The 20,864-nt window shown below is 45.9% G+C and overlaps 1 long non-coding RNA gene across 3 annotated transcripts; it reads left to right on the top strand.

Annotated features, from left to right (window-relative positions):
• Positions 1–330: 330 nt before the first annotated feature.
• On the top strand, positions 331–4,287 carry LOC109706292. Of its 3 annotated transcripts, none has more exons than XR_002215155.1 (6): positions 331–465; positions 543–626; positions 705–771; positions 862–936; positions 1,055–1,115; positions 3,622–4,287. It is a non-coding gene; the product is annotated as an uncharacterized LOC109706292 (long non-coding RNA). The 3 variants fall into 3 exon arrangements; XR_002215157.1 differs by having other exon boundaries at positions 1,052–1,115; XR_002215156.1 differs by having other exon boundaries at positions 702–771.
• Positions 4,288–20,864: the final 16,577 nt, after the last annotated feature.

Below are 20,864 nucleotides of genomic sequence, written 5' to 3'. Positions count from 1 at the left end.
ATGATAAATGGAACTACCCTATGTATTCTAAGGGCTTAGACAAGTTTTTGGATAAGATAGAGGAGTGATTGAATGGCTAAATGCAAGAAATTGCATTGCTGGCGAAATTTTGCATTGTGTACCGGTACAGCCATCATCGTGTACCGGTACACAGTGGCAGATTCGTGGCAGCAAGGTTAATTTGGTAATTTCACCTCTTGTCTCTATCCATATCACCCCAGCACGACCCCTGGACCCCTGTGGAAGGCTTTAGAGCTCAGAGGAAGGGTTTTGCACCTTCTCCACTCTCTCTCTCTAGGATTTTTCTCTCTCTACATAGTATTCGTCGTTTTGCGCCGTTTTCGTGCCGCGCTCAATCCTCGCTGGTTGCGGGTGTCGCAGAGCTTACGTGGGCATGTGAGAGAGCATTTTGGAGAGCTTTTCGCAGCTCTGGACCAGTAGCCCACTGGTTGGAAGCTTGAGAAGGTAATTGGCTCATCTATTCCGTTATTGACGTTCTATTAGTTGAATCGAGTTTTGATTTCGGGTTTTTGTTGTTCCAGCTAAGAGAAAAGAGGTTTTGCTGCTGTAACGGGGTTGGGTATGATGGTTTAGCTTAGTTGGGACTGAGTTTATGATACAAGAAGGTAAATTACTACCCTTCTTCATTGTTGGGCACTATTTCGACAATATAAGGCTGATTTTGGGATCGATCTTCGCAGCAGGTTTGCGAATTGAATTCCACTTAATTGGAGACCTTGGGGACTGATTTAGAAAGTGTTCTAACCTGAGGTAAGCAAGAATTTCAGTTAGAAAACTGATTTCACAAGATCTCGGCTATTTTGACATGTATATAAGTGTTTTGGTGCCGTCTTGGTGTAGTTCGCAGCGAGAGTACGATCGACTCTTGGACCGCTTTCAGCTGACTTATGAGAGTTTCGGGAAGTTGAACTTGAGGTACTAAAGTGCACCAAAACAGGGACTTATATTACTATTTTGTACTAAGTATAATTTGTGCCGAAATTGGACATTTCGGTCGTAGATTGATGCGCTTTTCGTGTTTCGATTTCAGCAGAGTTGGGACTCCGTTGAGCCGAGTTTGGAGGCTTCTTTTGGTTGGATTGAGCTAGTGATAGGTGGGTCTGACCTTCCCGAAATGGGTGAATCCCTTCTATGTCTCCTTTGACATCTGAGTTGAAGTTATTGCATATCCATATGAATACATGTATAGTTCAAGGCATTGAGACATACTTTAAAGTATAGATCATATCGGATATGATTGCCTTTCGAAGTGGTAATGAAAAACTTATGACTTGTTCGTTTTACATAGCCACTTGTGGATTACTATGCCTGCATGATATTAATAGCTTGTATAAGCACTTTCACTTGATGTCACTCAAGTGGATATAACGGTATGATCGTGAATGTGCCTGTTAACTCGATTGAACAACAAAGAGATTGATGTATTTGGGATTGAGCTATGTAATGTTATATATAACAAGTATAATGGCTAAACTCTGAATAGCTCAGGTAAAAGCATTCGTTTGTATATGCATTTCTAATTGTAGAATGAATGGCATAGATATCATGTGAAGAGTATTTTATCGCTTATTTTATTTGCTTGCATTACTCTGCTAGTTGCTATTTTCACATGATAGGTTCACGTTATGGTATATTCTAGTAAGTAACTAGAATTTTATATGATGACATAATTGAATGATTATTCAACTGAATATAATCTAGTGGATAACTAGACTTGGATATGATATCATACTTGTATAGTCAAGTAGAGGTTTATATTGGACTACAGGTTATGTGCCATGAGTCTTTGAACAGAACATTAGTAAACCACTTTCCTTATGTGTAAGGAGTAGTGAGAGTTGTGAGTGACTGTCCAGGTATAGCCTGATAGAATCACTAGTGTGATGTAAAGCTTTCACTTGTTAAGTTATACTTATGATTGGGTACTACAGTGCCGACCTTGGCTTGAGTTGAGATTCCATGTCAGAGACATGATGCTATTGAGATACTTGTACCCTGGACTACAGCTTGCATGCCATTGTGCTCTTTCGTACATGCTTGCGGGGGTCGCGCCCCCCAAGCCTCGCGCTCCGGAGTGGCTTGAGTTGAGATTCCATGTCGAGGACATGATGCTGTTGTGAGACTGATATTGTGGACTACGGCTTGTTTGCCATTGTGCGCGTTCGCACACGCTTGCGGGGTCGCTTCCCCAAGCCAGCACTCCCGGGCAGCACAGCGACAGATGCTCGCAAATGTACGAAGTGAGCGCCGAAGTGGGATGCCGTGGGGGAGGCTCATCCCTAGAGTGAGGATGTTGACTACCACGGGGCCATTAGGCACGGTGTGGCTATGACTTTACCTCGGGTAAGTCAATTATGGATTGGGTTGTGATAAGTCACCTTAACCTCAAATGGATATAGTAGCAAGAATGATTATGTCATTGGACAAGTGAACTTATTGCTGAGCAAGCTAAAAAGTTGACATCTTAGTCAGTGAGTGACAGTGCGTTACATTCTTACTAATGTTGGAATAATTACATGACATTCTTTATTAGTTCTGTGATAATGAATTATCTTGCATACCACTTGACATTTTACTAGTTAAGCTGTTAATAAACACGAATGATAAAGCTTATCATGATGAATTGGTACTTACAATTTGTGGTCATGTGATTATTTATGAATTTCGAGAAAATAGTATGATTAATTGGTTTCAATACCTGCAGCTTATTGATTTATTATTAGTTGAGCAAATAGCATGAGTAGTTACTCTCATACTTGTTGTATTTACTTGCTTATTACATTTTACTGCTTATTTATTGTTATCTACTCATGCCACAGTTGACCTAGTGGTGTACTTCGCCACTCTCGGCGGCTTACCCACTGGGAACTATTGTTTAATAGTTCTCACGCCCTCTTTGTTGTTGTTTTTACAGAGCCTTCCACAGCGGGAAAGGCTAGGGTTCATGGCGAGTGGTCTGCGGTTAGCTAGAGCCTTTTTGAACGTGTACTTGACAACCTTCATCCGTTTATGTAGTAGTTTAGTACAGAGATGAATATTAAGTTCTTGTAAATTGTATCTTGTTCTTATTTACTATAATTGAAGTTTTGGAATGTGTAAGTTTAATTTTTTTCCTTAAGTCTTGCTCTGATTACTTGGCTAGAATTGTATTCTTTTACTTTATGGTTTGTAGACGCCTTGTGTATACTTATGCTGTGGTGTACACGGCGGGTCTGTGCACGCGACTGGTTATGCTTCTGCTGGTACCCGGGCGTGACAGATTATAGTGGTATCAGAGCCTAGGGTTGAGTCTTAGTGGACCTAGTAAACCTTAGGCCAGTTGGACGATCAGGATTAGGAGCGTGAGAGACGGGGTCTTTTACGACTGTTTTGAGCGAAAGTATTATGATTGGGTCATACTTATAACTCCAAAACAGTTGGAGTTTGATTGAAATGAATAACCTCTATGTCCTTCCAAAATCACGTTGGCGGCCGACAACGTGATATTGGGGAATAGTGGGCGGTCGTTTCATTACTTTCGCATGATTGGGATTTTACAATTATGAGTGGGGCTACGATAGCATGGGTTGTTTTAACCTGTGCTTATTTTGTTTGTTGCAGCTTGCAGTGTCAAAGATGCACCCCACGGCGACTGATGCAACTGAGCCAGAAAGACGTGTACCCTCTGAATCTAGCGAGGTGCGGGGATTAACAGAACAGCTGGTTATTCTAGTTGGAGTGGTGGAACGACAGGCGAATGTGACGCTTCTTCAAGCCGAGGCTTTGCGCCGACAGGATGAAGGAATCCGACGGTTGGAGAACCTGTTGATTCAACAGACGGCTGATCTCCAGAAATTCCATGAAGTTCCAGATCACACCCCAACAGGAAGAAAATGTGTGGGATGTACTGAAAAGGCAAAAGAGGCTACCCAGGGTGATCAGTTACAAGTCGGGGAATCATCAAGAAAGGTAAAGAAGAATCAATCTCGAGGACGTGGTTCCCTTTCTAAGCAGAGAATGTTGAAACGTCGATCACCACGGCCTTGTGTAATTTGTAGAGGTCCGCACGTTCCCCCAAAGTGTCCTCAACGGAAGGGAAAGTGTTTTGTATGTGGTCAGGAAGGCCATTTTCGATCTGCGTGCCCAAGAAATAATATATTGACTAAGGTGTCTGCACCGACTTCGTTGCAAAAAGTACCCAGTGGAAGTACGCCGACGGGATTGTAGATTCAGATGCGACGACGGGAATGCTTACTATAGGTAGTACATTGTGCAATGTTTCTATAATTCGGTATGATTGTAATGATTGCTTAGTTGCATTTCTGATCGACTATTTGTCGAGTTAAATAGCATCAATTTCTCTCCTTGATGCATGTAGGGTTGATTGAGTAGAATGGTTTTGATTGAAACTCAGTTATGAGGTACTTTGTACCATGATTGTGCGAACTAAATTGATTCGCCTTAAAACTTTGTACAGTATACAATGCATCTTGAAGGTTTAACCTCGCTGATTGCGAGAAGGGTCATTTTACCTAAACGAGGTAATTATGGAAATATTGGAGCCTAATTGGCTGATAATGTTAATGGTGAGAACCCTCAAAGTGAAGGGTAATTCTTGAATAGTGGTTGTGGTATTCCTGAACAAGTCACAAAGGGTGAACTTGACGAATAGAGAATGTTTTATGCCTAGTGCTCTATTTTGGTGAAGTAATTTCATTTGTGGTGGGACTAGATGAGCTATTCGACTATGTGTCGAATATCGTGACTTCAATTGGAAACTTGACTAAGTAGTTGGATTAAGTTGAGATCTGATGATCTTTTAATCAGCTTTTAGTANAACCATGGTGTACATGGCTCAAAAGAGCCTTTAAAGCCTCTAGGGAGCACAAAGCTCCCATTTTCTAAGCAAAAATCCAAACCCTAGGCTCATTTCCACCAAAACTCACCTTGGCCCAAGCTCCTCCAAGTCCTTCTTATAGGAGAGCTTGTAGAACCCTCCAAAGCCTCCAAATCCTCCTCCTCTTCACTTCTTCTTCTTCTTCTCCAAGCCCTAGAGCAAGTGTTCTAGAGAGAGAAAGAAAGGAAATGGGTGAGAAGGGTGGAAATGGCTGTGGGAGAGAGAGGGGAGTCTATATGTAGTGTTGTAACAATTGCATTTAAGCCCCTCCACTTGTTTCCCCTGATCTGGCCAGACTGGGCATTTTTCGCCTTCGGGGACCGGTCTCCCCGACCAGGGACCGGTTCCCGAACGGGGTTTTCCAGGACTTAGCGAAATTTTCGAGTTTTTCAGCTGTTGCGCAACAAGGGACCGGTCTGCCCGTCAGGGACCGATCTCCCGAGGACCGGTCTCACCACCAGGGACCGGATGCCTCAGGATTTCCTGGCAGGCTACGCGCACGGGGACCGGTCTCACCACCAGGGACCGGATGCCTCAGGATTTCCTGGCAGGCTACGCGCACGGGGACCGGTCTCTCCTTCAGGGACCGGTCCCCGAGAGCTCAAAATCTGGGACTTAGCCAGATTTTCAGATTTGCTCTCCGGGTCCCTTTTAGCTCCGTTTATGAACTCTAATGCACTTAGGGTCCATTCTAACTCGTTCAATTTTGCGTTCCGCTCGCTTTGACGGAACTCGGCACGATTTACGAGGGATGTGGTATGTTACATTACGCTTGCTTGCCATTGTGCTCATTCGCACATGCTTGTGAGGGTCGCTCTCCACAAGCCGGCACTCCGGAGATAGCCATCACGACACATACTCGCCCGTGCGGGATTGGGCGCCGAAATGGAATGCCGTGGGGAGGCTTATTCCTAGAGTGGGGATGTTGACTACCACGGGGCCATTAGGCACGGCACAGGCCGAACTACCCATAGGTAGGTCCTACAGGATTGGAACATTGGTGACTTAGTATACCGAGTGGTCGTTGACTAGAATAGTAAATAATGACATTTTACTATTTAGCTTGTGGACATTATGTTGATTATACTCATATACATTCATGTTACAGTAGCTTTATTACTTATGCAAATTCATGCTAAGTAGAGATATCATGTTATAGTAAGCTTTCATGCTAGTAGCTTATGGTTCATTTCATACTTGTACTTACCCCTTTCAGCTTTTGGGCCTAGTGGCGTATTTCACTGAAGTCAGTAATTGCCTACTGTAAACTATTATTTAATAGTTCTCACACCCTCTATTTTATGATTTTCTTTCAGAGCCTTCAATACCGGTGGAGGCACGGGATCGCTGCAAGGGGGTCGCGTAGCTAGTTAGCGGGGAGCTTGCTTTTGCTCTTAGGTGGTTTACTCTCTTTTTGTGTTTTGTAGAGAGGGAGAGTTTTGTTACCATGTATAGAGACCACCTTGCATTACTTGTAGCACTTGTATTTGGATTTCAGATGTACTACTTTATGGTTTTATTTAGTGGATTTTAGCCTTTTGCTTATTTCTCTATTGTAGAATCTAGTTGTACTTTGCTCTGATACTCCTAGGTGTTCTTCTTCTATTGCTTTGGTTATCGTTTTATTATAGACGTCTTATATATTTTAGACGTTTGGCAGGTCTGGACACTCACCGAGCAGGCTTCTGCTGGGTCTCGGGGCGTGACAGTCTACCCCAATCGCAAGCCGGACATGATGCAATATGGGTGGTTGTGGATCGTTTGACGAAGTCGGCTCATTTCTTGCCGATCTACACCACGTGGTCCGGAGACAAGTTAGCACAAGTCTACTTGGATGAGGTAGTGAGATTGCATGGGGTTCCTGTGTCGATTGTATCAGATCGAGACCCCTGGTTTACTTCTCATTTCTGGAAGAGCTTGCAGGATGCTCTAGGCACGCGGCTCGATTTCAGTACGGCGTTTCATCCTCAGAGTGATAGCCAGTTAGAGAGGACAATTCAGATACTCGAGGATATGTTGCGAGCGTGTGTACTCGATTACAGTGGAGGGTGGCATGAGTATTTGCCGATGGCGGAGTTCGCTTACAATAATAGTTATCAAGAAAGTATAGTGATGGCGCCGTTTGAGGCACTGTCACGCTCCGGGACCCAGCGGAAGCCCGCCCGGGGCGTATCCAGACCTGCCGTAGGTCTAAAACATACAAGGCGTCTAAAATAAAGCGATAAATAAGGCAATAAAGAGAAAGCATCTAAGTGTATCAGAGCAAGAATCTACGAAGTGCTACAATAAGAAGAAGAACATGAAGCTGAAAATCCACTAAGTAAAACATAAGGTAATACAAAAGGAGTCCCATAACAAGTACTAGTCTAAATACAAGGTGGTCTCTCCCCACCCTAGGAATGAGCCTTTCCCACGGCAATCCACTTCGGCGCCCAATCCCGCACGGCGTATGTATCGCGATGGCCAACTCCGGAGTACCGGCTTGTAGGGAGCGACCCTCACAAGCATGTGCGAATGAGCACAATGGCAAGCATGCGTATACGTCTGTCTCAAGTACTAAGTCCTCATGTCTAAAACATGGAATGTATCGAATGCCACGAAGGCCTATCACTATGTCGTCATGTCTCTAACATGGAATATAGTCGATGTCCAATGGCCTATCACTATATCTCTATGTTGCATTTTCATAGTTTACTAGTTCCAAGTGCCCCTTTATGACACTATTGTTCAATGAGTCCAATCATGGTATTTATGTTCATGAATTCATAATTCTACTCATTTCAAACATAGAAAACATGTTCTCAACTTGCAAGGCTAACCACCTTTCACAATGCATGCAGTCTATACATATACCTCTACTATATAGTGTGCAAATTTCATGATACATAAGGCATGCATTTCAAGTGGTCTAAAATTCACATAAATCATGTTTAACCGGATTTGCTCTTAAAAAGACTTTACGAAGAGTTTAGAAAGCATAGGGGCCATTTTGCCCCGTTTTCATGAAGTCAAACCCACCACAACACTCGCGATCCTTCGTAAGCTCCGACGAAGGTGTCCACTAGTCTCCTAGCACCCTAAAGATATAGGAACAAAGGTCAAACGGACCATACGAACAATACAAGGCCCAATCAAAAGCAACCTAGGCTAAGGTGGAGGAAACTCACCTCAAGGGAAGAAATCCTCACCCAAACTCCAAATTGGGGCAAGAACCCTTCCAATTCAACCTAAAGGAAGATTCTAAACCAATCAATAAGATCCCAAAGCCCTCAAATCAAAAAGCCCCAAAACTAACCGTAGAATCCCAATCTAGGGTTCCATCTAGTAAAATCTAAAAACACTTGTATTAAATGGGGAATACAAGCTACCAACCTCAAGAGAAGCTTCAATCCAAGCTCTAAACAAAGTAGGGTTGAAGTTTGATCCTCCACAAAGCTCCAACCGCAAGCTCCAAGCCACCAAGGTGAGAAATGAGGAAGAAGATGATGCTCCAAGGCCTCCAAGTGAGCTCCTCTCCTTCTCCTCCAACTCCTTCTTCTTCTCCTTCTCTTTCTCTCTCTAGAATGGGTATGAAGAGGAGAAATGAGGAGGGAAGAGAGTGAAAGGGCCATATAGACCATCTAGTGCAACAAAATCTAGAAAAGCCCCTCAAAAACTCAAATTCACATCAGCCCGGTCTCGGCAGTTTTCGCCCAGAGGGACCGGTCTCCCCGACTTGGGACTGGTCTCTCAGCCTGCCCCGAAAATCCAACGTTCGGGAACCGGTCTCTCCACGTACGGGACCGGTCTCTCCCTGCACAGACGCGCTGGGGGACCAGTCTCGCCTGCCAGGGACCGGTTGCCTCGGCAGCTGCCACAACACTGAGCTGAGGGGACCGGTCTCTCATATGAGGGACCGGTTCCTGAGAGTGAAAACTCTCAGGACTAAGCCAAAACTCTAGAGATCGAACTTTTAGGCCGGAATACCATCTACGGCCTCCGCCAAGTATGGAAAAGTTCGGAGTACACATCAAACACTCGAACCTCGCAATTTGCAAAGGTCCAGTGTGCTACATTCACCCCTCCTGAAAAGGAGTTTCGTCCACGAAACTCGAAACGACAACATACCTCATAGCTTCATCTGAAAGAGATGGGGATAGCGCTCCCGAAGTGCGCTCTCTAGCTCCCACGTGGCCTCCCGCTCCCCGTGGTTGCTCCAAAGAACCTTCACGTACGGAATATCCTGATTCCGCAGTTTCCGCACCTCGCGAGCCAAGATCTTCACGGTTTGCTCCTCGAAGCTCAAATCGTCCCGCAACTCCACAGGTGTAGCATCCAACACATGAGTCGGGTCGAAGACATACTTTCGAAGGACCGATACATGAAAGACGTTGTGCACGCCAGATAGGTTCGATGGTAGAGCAAGTCGATACGCTACCGGACCTACACGTTCCAAGATCTCGTACGGTCGAATGAAACGGGGGCTCAATTTACCCCGAATCCCAAATCTCTTGATCCCTCTAGACGGCGAGACCTTGAAGAAAATATGGTCTCCCACTTGGAACTCCAAGTCTCGCCATCGTCGGTCGGCGTAGCTCCTCTGTCTACTCTGTGCCGTCAAAAGTCGCTCCCGAGCAATTCAAACCTTGTCCTCAGCTTCTTGGAGCACGTCAGGGCCTAATGCCAATCTCTCGCCGACTTCACTCCAATGAAGTGGCGATCTACACTTCCGTCCATAAAGTGCTTCAAACGGCGCCATCTTGATGCTTGCTTGATAACTATTGTTATATGCAAACTCCGCCATCGGTAGATGCTGCGACCATCCTCCCTGGAAGTCTATCACACATGCTTGGAGCATATCCTCTAAGGTCTGAATAGTGCGCTCTGACTGCCCGTGACTCTGAGGGTGGAAAGCAGTGCTGAAGTCGAGTCGGGTGCCCATGGCGTCCTGCAGACTTCTCCAGAAGTGAGACACAAACCGAGTGTCTCGATCCGATACAATCGAGGTAGGCACTCCATGAAGTCGCACAATCTCATCAAGGTACACTTGTGCGAGTTTCTCTCCGGTCCAAGTAGTATGAATAGGTATGAAGTGCGCTGACTTCGTCAACCTATCAACGATCACCCATATAGCATCATGCCCGGCCTGAGAGCGAGGCAATCCTGTCACAAAATCCTTAGTGATCTTCTCCTAATTCCACACGGGAATAGGCAATCTCTGAAGTTTTCCCGCGGGTAGTCGATGCTCAGCCTTTACTTGTTGGCAAGTTAGACAACGAGCTACAAACTCGCCAACGTCCTTTTTCATCCCGGGCCACTAATAAAGCAACTTTAAGTCCTTGTACATCTTGGTGCCTCCCGGATGTATAGCATAGGGCGCTCGGTGCGCTTCTTGAAGAACATCCTCTTTAATTCCCGAATCCGCCGGTACACAAATCCGTCCACGGAAACGCATCAATCCTTGGTCATCTACAAGGAAATCGCCGATGCATCCATCAACTATTTTACTTTTAATCTTTTGCAACTCCACATCAGAAGTTTGTTTTTCTTTAATCCTATCCTAAAGTGTAGGTTGCACAACCAGGGTCATCAACTTCAAAGGTGTATCTAGAGTCACTACCTCCAACTCCAACCGCTTCATCTGCTCGATCAACTGCGGTTGAGTAACAACAAGCATTGCTAAGTTTTCTGTCGATTTCCGACTTAGCGCATCAGCCACCACGTTAGCCTTGCCCGGGTTGTATAGAATCGTCAAATCATAATCTTTTAGCAGCTCCAACCATCTGCGCTGCCTCAAGTTCAACTCCTTCTGAGTGAACAAATACTTCAAGCTCTTGTGATCCGTGTATACTTCACACCGCTCGCCGTACAAGTAGTGGAGCCATAATTTCAATGCGAAGACTACGGCCGCCAACTCCAAATCGTGTATAGGGTAATTCTTTTCATATTCCTTCAGTTCGCGAGAAGCATACGCGATCACCTTGCCATCCTGCATCAATACACAGCCCAATCCATTAAGTGAAGCATCACCATAAACCACATACCCTGCTCCAGCAACAGTGTCACGCCCCGCGCCCCGGGCCCGCTACCAATTTGGTCCGGATCGAGCGCGGCGAACGGACGCCGAACGGACAGAGTCTCCCCTGTCCGTCCAAGGCTCAACGATGAGATCATGTACACAAGTTCCCAGGAAATACACTCGTTTACATACATGATCATGCAATGATAGCGAGAGCACGAATAGTGCTAAACAAACAAAGAGCAAGCATCACAAGTAACCAACATACAAGTGAAAAAGAGAGAGATACTAATCTATTACATCCATATCACATAATACATTTGATTAACTTTACATTTAAACTTCCAAAATATTATAAACATTAAGTTTACATCATCCAAAACACCTCACACCCTATACATCATCTACTCTCAAAATAGAAATAGGGTACTACTAATGCATAGGAAAGTAAGCTACCAAATGGCTAGGGCGCCAAGCCCTTACCGCGATCCTCAACCGGCGCGCTAGTACTCGGACCTGTACCCCAAAACCACACGGGGTGAGAACTACGAATAGTTCCCAGTGGGTTCGGCCGCCGACTCCGCCGATCTCCCCACTAGGTCTAAGCAGGCATAGAGAGATAATGCAAATAGATAGATAGTTGTGCTGAATTGAAAGCATTTATAATAAACAGTTAGGAATATACAATGAGCATCTAACTATGCCTCAATCTGCAATAATGCATGCATAAACTTTAATCATAGTAAATAACTACAATTCTACTACATGATGCTTCAACAATAATGAAATGCCATACTTACTTAATCACACAGGTGAGGATCCGCTCACTCACCCAACTCACAATCTATCATACCGGGGAGGATCCGCTCACTCGCCCGACTCACAATCTATCATACCGGGGAGGATCCGCTCACTCGCCCGACTCACTCTCTAAACACTTCGGGGAGGATCCGCTCACTCGCCCGACTCACACAAATGCCACAACCCAATCTAAATCTCACAGGTGAGGATCAGCTCACTCACCTGACTCACATGGGGAGGATCAGCTCACTCGCCCAAGACTGTCTGCGGGGCCCAAAAAGGCTAACCCCTCGGGATCCAAAAAGGCTATCCCTATCATGTGACAACTCCGGAGTACACTGCTTGTGTGGAGCGACCACTCCAAGCTTCGAACAGACATATGAGTATGATCATATCCCCCATCATTGAGGATACCCTACACTCTAGACAACCACACTTGGGAACTAGTTCACTTCTAAGTTCAACATGCAATGAGAGTTTTCATCTACACTCTAAGTTCATCAATGCCACTCGTTCTTGTATTCAATGTTGACTAGATGCCACTCGTTATCATCTAAGTGTTCTTTATACACTCTTAGCACTAACTCCCTAGGTTATCATTTTCCTAGGTTCATATCCACATAAGCATATTCCTTCCTTATCAACTATCTTTTCATTATAGGGTCTCAAGTCACTTGACACTATATTAAGCATACTAGATTCAAGTATTAGACAAATTAACTCTACATTATTCTACTAGCATGCAAGAACATGTAACAATTACATTTAGCACCCTACAATGCAACATTACAATATGTAATTGATCGACAATAGAACTCAGACATAAAGAGCAGTTCGACTGCTTCGGGATGGCACTCCCCCACCTTTAGGTGATGCCACGAGCCCACGATTCCGATTTCGCGATTTTAGGAAGCTTTCGCCGCGAGCTGCGGCAATCTGTACCTCAACAAGCCTTTTCTTCAATATCTTTGCACCCGCTCGACAAATTGACGAACCGTCTTCGCCGACGCGTTCAGAGACCTAGCAATTAGGTTTGCGACCCATCAAATTAGATCAAAACCCTAGATTTCCCAAAACCCCATTTTGGAGCCCTAGGTTTTCACTATGCAAAAATCCATCATGTAGCCTCTAGATTCAAGCATAATCCATCTATTAGAGAAGCTAGGGTTCCAACAAAACCATTACTAAGGAATAAAAACCCATTTATAGGGATTTACCATGAAAGCTCTCATGAGCTTACCTCCAAAGCAAGCTCCAATGGTGGAGAGGAAGAAGAAGAAGATGCTAATCCCTCTCTTGATCTTGTTCTCCACCAAATCCTCCTCCAAGATCCACCCTTGTAGAGAGAGAGAGGAGAGCTTGAGAGAGAGAGAGGTATTCTTTTGGTTGCAATGTGAGGGAGAAGGAGAGGAAATGAGCCCCCAACCCTCTCTATACCCTTGGCACAATTGCACAAAGGTCCCTCAACAATATAAGTCACACACAGCCCAAACTGGGCCATTTTCGGGTGCTGGGACCGGTCTCTGGACTTGAGGGACCGGTTCCCGAATGTCCAGAAAAACAGCATTCCAGACTTAGCCAAATTTTCAGCTTTTTCAGCTTTCGGGGTCCGTTTTCGCTCCGTTTTCGCCCGTTTGACCTCCGATTCGTTTCAAATCGAACCGAGACTCTCCAAACATGTTTTCGAGCATGTTTTCTTCATTTTTTCATCCACGCTAATGCCGGATTTAGCTCATGGCCCAACATAGCCTTTCGGGTTCCGTTTTCGCGCCTACGCGCACCGAATCGCCCGAATGCTCCCGAACTTCACCGAACTTCACCGGGACCTTTCAAATGGCTCACTAACCAAATGTACACCGTAACTTCATGATTTTAGAAGTCCGGTACCTTACAAACAGGTAGGGTCAGGATCGGGGCGGTCGTCAATCGTTGCTTCAGCTCTTGGAAGCTTCTCTCACACGCATTATACCAGATGAACTTGATACCTTTATGCGTGAGCCTCGTGAGGGGAATAGATAGCTTAGCGAACCCCTCGACAAACCTCCGATAATAACTGGCCAATCCAAGGAAGCTCCGAATCTCCATAACGCTCGTCGGTCTCGGCCAATCCTTGATTGCTTCAATCTTTTTGGGATCCACTGCTATACCCGATCTCGATATCAAATGTCCAAGGAAGGCTACTTCTCGAAGCCAAAATTCACACTTTTTCAGCTTGGCATAAAGCTCCTTTTTCCGAAGTATTTGAAGTACAAGCCTCAAATGCTCCTCATGATCCGCATCACTTCGGGAATAAACCAAAATGTCGTCGATGAACACCACGACAAATCTGTCTAGGTAAGGCTTGAAAACACGGTTCATCAGATCCATAAAAGCTGTCGGGGCGTTAGTAAGCCCGAACGGCATCACTGTGAACTCAGAACGTCCTGGAGGGACTACCCCAATCTCGAAGGCACCCTATAGGATGGCACCGGCAGAACTGAAGGAGCCGAGGGCACAGCTACAGGATTTGTTGGACAAAGGCTTCATTCGACCGAGCGTCTCGCCGTGGGGAGCGCCAGTTCTGTTCGCCAAGAAAAAGGACAGATCACTTCGCTTGTGTGTGGATTATCGTGAACTTAACAGTGATGTCGTTCGGGCTTACTAACGCCCTGACAACTTTTAACTGGTGGTATCCCGACTGTAAGTCTATCTTGGAATACAGACACGATTCTTGAAGCTGATCAAACAAGTCGTCGATCCTCGGCAACGGATACTTGTTTTTGATCGTGACTTTGTTAAGTTCATGATAATCCACACACAGGCGAAGTGATCCGTCCTTTTTCTTGACGAACAGAACAGGCGCTCCCCACGACGAGACGCTCAGTCGAATGAAGCCTTTGTCCAACAAATCCTGTAGCTGTGCCCTCGGCTCCTTCAGTTCCGCCGGTGCCATCCTATAGGGTGCCTTCGAGATTGGGGTAGTCCCAGGGACGAGATCTACCATAAACTCGATCTCCCTATCGGGTGGCATACCCGGTAACTCAGCTGGTAACTCAGACTGAGGTCTCCCTATCTGATCGACATCGCAAAAAGTGAACTCCGGCATCCTCTAAACACAATCTCAGTCTGTCCCGATTCTCTAAAAGTAACCGTGCGATTCTTGCAATCTATCGTGGCATAATACTTGGTTAGCCAATCCATATCCAAGACCACATCGAAATCCCCTAGCTTGCGCAGGGCTAGCAAATCTACGGGCATAATACAATCTCCTACCTGAACGGGGCAACTAGGGCAATACTCTCTAATATCCAGAGTGTGGTCGGGTACTACAGCATGTCCCGGATGCAACAAAGAAACCAAAGGGATGCCATGCAACTCGGCAAATAGCCGATCTATAAATGAATGCGATGCACCGGTATCAAATAAAGCACGAACTCTAATGCCATCAAGTTGTAAGATATGAATCCCGAGGATCTAAAAGGTAAGTAACACCTAGAGGGGGGTGAATAGGTGTAAAAACGGAAAACTCGAAAATCTCGATGCAAATAAAACAAAGTAGCGGAAAATAAAACAGCACACCGAGAATTTAATGTGGGAAAACTCCAATTCGGAGTGAAAAACCCACGGGACCGATCACGCGAAGAAAATCCACTAAGAAAACTTGAGTACAAGTGATTTTGACAAAAATACACGACTCAATTTACCGATTTCTTGTTGATGGTGATCTTCGCCGGTCCTCGATCGATAGGAATCCACCAATCGACCTTGCTGCAACTCCTCACAGCGTCAACGCCTCAATTCCTCGAAGCGTCCACCGAATCCCCGGCTTCACGCGAGATCCACGCGTTGAACCTCCTTCCGGAGCTTGTAGAATCGAAGATTTGTGATGATTTAACCTTTGAATACCATAAGCTATGAGGGTTCGCCTTTAATCAAAAATCTACTTGATTCTCGTATAAGTTCTCGAGTAAAAACGAAGAATCAAGCCGATTGTTGATTGTTAGAAACTCGTTATGTGAATCGAAACATTGAAACGGAAAAAATAAGTTTCTAGGGTTTAGAATCTGTAAATATTCAAAGCCTTAAACTTTTAGATGACCCACATAGCTTATTTATATGTTTAGAAGACTTAGAAGTAGACTAGGATTGCAAAAAGTCCTTTTTGAAAACCTGTGTCGTCCTCAGAGACCGGTCTTCTCGAGGAGACCGGTCTGTGAGAGACCGGTCCCTCAAGTGAGGAACCGGTCCCTTGCTGCGTAACCAAAATCACAACGTTCGGGAACCGATCTCTCAAGCTTGAGACCGGTCCCTCGCTGCGCGACAGAAATACCAAGGTTCGGGAACTGGTCTCTCATCTCAGGGGACCGGTTGCATCAAAGTTCACGCAGTGAGAACCTTAGGGGAACCGGTCTCTTGACCTCAGGGACCGGTCCCTGAACACAGAAAAGTTCAGTAAAGTATTTTTAAAGCAATCTAAGCCTTCTGAACTTATTCTAATCAAATATCTTCACCACAAATGATCTTTTCTTCATACCTTAGGTGCCGAACTTTACGAGTGAGTCTTTTTCCTTCAATTTAGATCTTTTTTTCAATCTTCCGCAATCAACTCTTCAAGACTCCATTCAACATTACGAAATCCGCCAACCTATAAAATCCTTAACACAAGTAAAATGATACCTGCAACCACATCCTTGGCTGCTGCCGCCTCCTCAGTCTGAGCAGCATACAAACGCCCACTCGGGGCCTGTCGAAAACCCTTGCTCAGGCGCTGGACGGGTGGCCGCCCAGGCTGGTACGGTGTCAACGGAGTCCCGTGGCTGGCGGCTGGTAGAACCGGTGCCGATGCAATCGACGGTGCCGGTGAAGAACCTCTTGGGCACTCGGTCCGAACGTGGCCTTCTTGGCCACACTGAAAGCACCTGCCCGCTCGCTGTGGACACTGTGATGGAAAATGAGGACCACCGCAGATCACACACGGGGAAGGTCGGCGACGGTCAGAACCTCCTCACTGCGCTGCTGAGCCGCGTCCACGCTGCTGGCTCCTAGGATGCTTCGGCGGCCTCCTAGAGTGCGTCTGGCTCGCACCCTCAGCCGCAGGCCTCTTGGCCTTGCCTTTGTCCATGGCCTCACGTCGCTCCTGGACCTCTGCTGCGCCGCTCTCCACTATGAGCGCGCGGTCCACCACCTCCCGGTAGGTTTGGAGGTTAGAGGATTGCACAAACCGAAAAATCGACGGTCGCAACCCTCGCTCGAAGATGCGGGCCTTGTCCTCGTCGTCCCGCACGACGAAAGGCACGCAGTGAAGAAGCCGAGAAAACTCCCGCTCGTACTCGGCCACAGTCCAATCACCTTGGCGCAAGTTGCGCAGATCCTGCTCCATCTTCATTTTGACGCTGGTCGGAAAGTAGTGCGCCAGTAGAAGCTCTTTGAATTTCTTCCATGTAATAGCCGCCAAGTCGGTGCTGGGGTTCTCCTGGAGATCCAACCACCAGCGATATGCCTCGCCGTCCAGATGATGAGTTGCGAGCCAAACTTGATCTCTCTCCTCCACGAAGGTGTCACGGAAGAGCTTCTCCATATGCATCAACCACTTTTCCACGATCCAGTGGTCGACCTTCTCGCCATCGAAAATCCGGGGGCTGCACCTCCTGAACTCAGCCATCACGGGAAAAATAGCTCCAATCGGGGGCCTTTGCACAGGTGGTGACCCAATAGCCTCCTCCTGAGGCGCTACAGCGGGCGCCGCTCGCGACGAACTGGGCGCTAGGGATGGCGCTCTCGGCGCGACGTCCACGACTGGTGCTTGCGGTGTAGGGACCTAAGTCTCCCGAGCCGCCGCCTGCTACAGTAGGAGATCCTCTAGACGCTTCATCCGCGCCTCCTGTCGGCGCGCCGCCTCAGTCTGCTGTGCCACCATATCAGTGAGGGCCGCAAGCTGGCCCCTCAACTCACGGACCTCGCCGGATCCGGAGGTAGCGGAGGTCTCAACCTCCTCCAGATTTGCAGCATTATCCGCTCCGGCGGATTGGGAGCGTGTAATCGGCATTACACTACAATATCACAAAAGCGTAAGTTAGTAAAACCCACGCTATCGGATCCCCGCTCAAATAGACAATACCCAAATCATGCGAAAGTAAGGAAGTGTTCTTCACCACTAACTCCCGATGTTACGTTGTCGGCCTCCAACGTAACCCTCCGCGAAGTTAGAGGCTATACACTTCGATTTAACTCCACTTTCTAGAGTTATCCAAAATACCCAATCGAGATACTTTCGCTTACACGTCAAATAGACCTCGTCTCTCACGGGCCTATTTCCTATAGTCCAACCGGCCTAAGGTTTGCTAGGTCCACTAAGACTCAACCCTAGGTTCTGATACCAAACTAATCTGTCACGCCTCGGGACCCAGCGGAAGCCCACCCGGCGTATGTCCAAACCCGCCGTACGTCTAAAACATATAAGGCGTCTAAAATAAAGCGGTAAATAAGGCAATAAAGAGAAAGCATCTAAGTGTATCAGAGCAAGAATACTACAAAGTGCTACAACAAGAAGAAGAACATGAAGCTGAAAATCCACTAAGTAAAACATAAGGTAATACAAACGGAGTCCCACAACAAGTACTAGTCTAAATATAAGGTGGTCTCTCTATACATGGTGCAAAATCTCTCATTCTCTCTACACAAACAAAGAAGGAGTAACCACCTAAAGCAGAACGGACTCTCTCTCCGAGCTAACTACGCGACACCCTTGCCGTGATCCCGTGCCTCCGCCGGTGCCGAAGGCTCTGAAAAGAAAACATAGAAACAGGGGCATGAGAACTATTAAATAATAGTTTCAAGTGGGCAATTATTGACTTCAGTGAATGCACCACTAGGCCCAAAGGCTACAACAAAAGGGTCAGTGTATAAGCATAAGCCAAAAGCGATAAAAACAACTAGAAAAATAAACAGGATTACTACTCAACCATGATGCCTCTACTTAGCAGAATTTGCATAAGCAAGAAAGCAACTACTACAAGTATATGCACAAGAGTATCCAACATGTAAATGCAAAAATATGCAACTATCCCAATGTCCACAATGTGAATAGCAATAATGTCAATGTTTACTATTCTAGCCAATGTCCAGTTGTCAGTTTAACTATTTAAAGTTCAACTCTGATAAGACCCACTCGAAGGCTGTCTGGCATAAGACCCACCCGAAGGCTGTCTGGCTTTACTGTGCCTAATGGCCCCGTGGTAGTCACATCCCCACCCTAGGAATGAGCCTTCCCCACGGCAATCCACTTCGGCGCCCAATCCCGCACGGCGTACGTATCACGATGGCCAACTTCGGAGTGCCGGCTTGTAGGGAGCGACCCTCACAAGCATGTGCGAATGAGCACAATGGCAAGCATGCTTATAAGTCTGTCTCAAGTACTAAGTCCTCATGTCTAAAACATGGAATGTATCGAATGCCACGGAGGCCTATCACTATGTTGTCATGTCTCTAACATGGAATATAGTCGATGTCCAATGGCCCATTACTATGTCTCTATGTTGCATTTTCATAGTTTACTAGTTCCAAGTGCCCCTTTATGACAATATTGTTCAATGAGTCCAATCAGGGTATTTATGTTCATGAATTCATAATTCTACTCATTTCAAACATAGGAGACATGTTCTCAACTTGCAAGGCTAACCACCTTTCACAATGCATGTAGTCTACACATATAGCTCTACTATATAGAGTGCAAATTTTATGATACATAAGGAGTAACATATGGAAACTTGGAGTTGCGATGTCAACTTTGACCTAGAGGGTCAAAGTGAGGATTGAGCTAGTTGGACATCATCCCCGAGGGATTTGTGATGCGTTGGAATGAGTTCCAAAGAGAAATAAGTGTTTCGGCGCAAATTGGGCGCGAAACGAAATGAAAAGAGAGTAAAGAGAATTTTCGAAATTCCGACGCTAACTTTGATTAAAAGAATTAAAGTAAGGCGTAAGGATAAATTGTGGTATCTCCGAATCAATTGTGAAGTTTTGGTAAAGCCGAGGGTGTGTTTTCACAGGGTTTTGAAGAGCTCAGTGCGAAGTGGTAGTGCAAAAAGGCCATGTAATGGAATTGGAGCCGATTCTATTTCTAATTCGGCTCAAATAATGTCAAAATGAAAAGGAATTGCTTCCAAATTAAATTGGTAGCTTGGGAAGGTCCCTTGGTGTATTTTGGAAGTGTTTGGGTGAAATCGGAGCGAAAACGGAAAATTTAGAATTTTCTGTAAGGAACGGGACTGAGAAAATTAGCAGAAAATGCACAGTGTCAGAAAATTATGAAAATTGGCAGAGATGTCAGGAACATTATTATGAGGCTAGATTTGAAGTTTCAGATTTTTCTGACACCTGTAGAGAGAGAAATAGCATCTGGAAGTTATCGGATAAAGATTACAGTTCGGGACAGTTCGCAGTGACCAAACGGGGTCGAAACTGAAATGTTAAAATTTCAGTGGACTTGTTAAGTAAAAACGAACATTCCTGCCAAATTTGAGCTCAATCGGACTTTCGGAAGAGCCTACGAAAGGTATTTGATCCGAGTTACGCAACGGACTTAAGTCGAGGGGCATTATGGTCATTTATCACTAAGTTAGTGGATTTCCACTAATCTGGCAGCAGGGAGGCCTTCATTCTTATCCCCTCTGCTTCACCCTGGTTCCATACGTAGAAAGAGAGAGAAGGAGAAGAGAGAGAAGAAGAAAAGAAGAGAAAAGAGAAGCAGGAGAAGAAAAGGAAGAAGAAAAAGGTAAGAAATTTAATCTCTCTCCCTCTCTCCTTGCTATCTTTTTCCCCCTCACTCTTCTTCCCTGTCAACAGCAGCAGCAGCTCAGCTAGCTGCTGAGCAAGCAATCAGCAGCAGCAGCAAGCACTCAGTAGCAGCTTGGCAGTCAGCAGTGGTAGCTGCTGTCAGCAGCAGCTTGCGCAGCAGCCCTGCGCATCAGCAGGAGCAGCAGCAGCAGCCTCAGCTTCAGCAGCAGCTGCTGCTTCAGCAGCAGTCAGCAGCAGCTGCTTCAGCAGCTTGCGCAGGGAGTAGCAGCAGCAGCTTCAGCAGCAGGCAGGAGCAGCAGCAGCAGGAGCTTCAGCAGCAGCAGTAGCTTCAGCTGCAGAAAAGAAAGAAAGAAAGAAAAGAAAGAAAGCAAGTAAGGAAGAAAGAAAGAAAAA

This window comes from Ananas comosus, unplaced genomic scaffold (genome assembly GCF_001540865.1).
Source record: "Ananas comosus cultivar F153 unplaced genomic scaffold, ASM154086v1, whole genome shotgun sequence".
NCBI lineage: Eukaryota > Viridiplantae > Streptophyta > Magnoliopsida > Poales > Bromeliaceae > Ananas > Ananas comosus.
This window is presented reverse-complemented; position numbering and strand designations above follow the sequence as displayed.